This window comes from Brassica oleracea, chromosome C8, assembly GCF_000695525.1.
Source record: "Brassica oleracea var. oleracea cultivar TO1000 chromosome C8, BOL, whole genome shotgun sequence".
Taxonomy (NCBI): Eukaryota; Viridiplantae; Streptophyta; class Magnoliopsida; order Brassicales; family Brassicaceae; genus Brassica; species Brassica oleracea.
Window position 1 is genome coordinate 3,909,665 of NC_027755.1, and position 1,125 is coordinate 3,910,789.

Consider the following 1,125-nt stretch of genomic DNA (forward strand, 5'->3'; position numbering starts at 1 on the left):
GATCATGCCAGACTTGACTTTGATCATGCCAGACTTGACTTTGATCATGCCAGACTTGACAAGGAACATGCCAGACTTGACGTGGATCATGCCAGACTTGACTTGGATCATGAGGTTTCTCAAAATGATCGAGACTTCTCTCTTTTGGCTCGATTGGCTCATACCGCATGTACCAACGACCGTGCTGATGATCTCTCTACCTTGTTCGATCCGATCATGGACTTTTCCTTTGGAAATTTCTCTAAGGCAAGGATCTTTAAGCTATCAGAAGACTTGGGTTTTGTTGGAACGCAACTTATCCGATCAGAACGTCCCGCGGCCCTTGCTGATCGTCCCGCCTATGTGCTGATCCTTACCGCTTTGGACGTAGCTGGTTCGGATGCATCTGGACAGAAGCCGAACGGTCACTTTGACTAGCTTTCTCTCTTTATTTCAATGTATTGACTAGATCTAGATCTAGATCTAGTTTTCTATTTAATTTCTAGATCTACAAAACTCTATAAGTATGAAACTCTTTCATTTTAATAAATCAGAAATCGATTTTGTCAAAAGCTTTTGAGTTAAACTCTTTGTTCTTCGTTTAAGAACTTGTCTTGTTTCTTGGTGAGTCATGTCCAAGTAAACACTTCCTCAAATCGTTGGCCTTGTGAGTCATATCAAGCAACGACGAGAGATCCTTCACTTGGTGGTCTTGTGAGTCATATCAAGCACCATTTGGAGTCGGGAATATCGAAGGCCTTTCCGCAACCTTCGTGCGACCCTTCAATCCATTCAGTTCTCCATCCGGAATTCATTTCCAAATCTGATCCATTCGAGTGAGCCGATCTTAGGGTCCTTCACCTATTATCCTTGTGTCGGATGTACGAGAGTCATCTTCGTGAGATGGCTATGTCTGTTTAGGACGTTCAAGATTTCGATGTGATCAGCACCGAACTTGGTGGCAAATGTCGTCGTTTAGAGTTTTTGCGCAAGATATGTGTTAAAATGTTCATCATTTTTTTGACGGAGTGTCCGTCTTCGTCGTTCGGAAAAAGTAACCCTCGCAGCATCGCTCGTGACGTCTCGCGATACCAATGGCTGCTTCTCCCTAACGGCTGATTTATTTTCGAATATCGAAAATGTTTC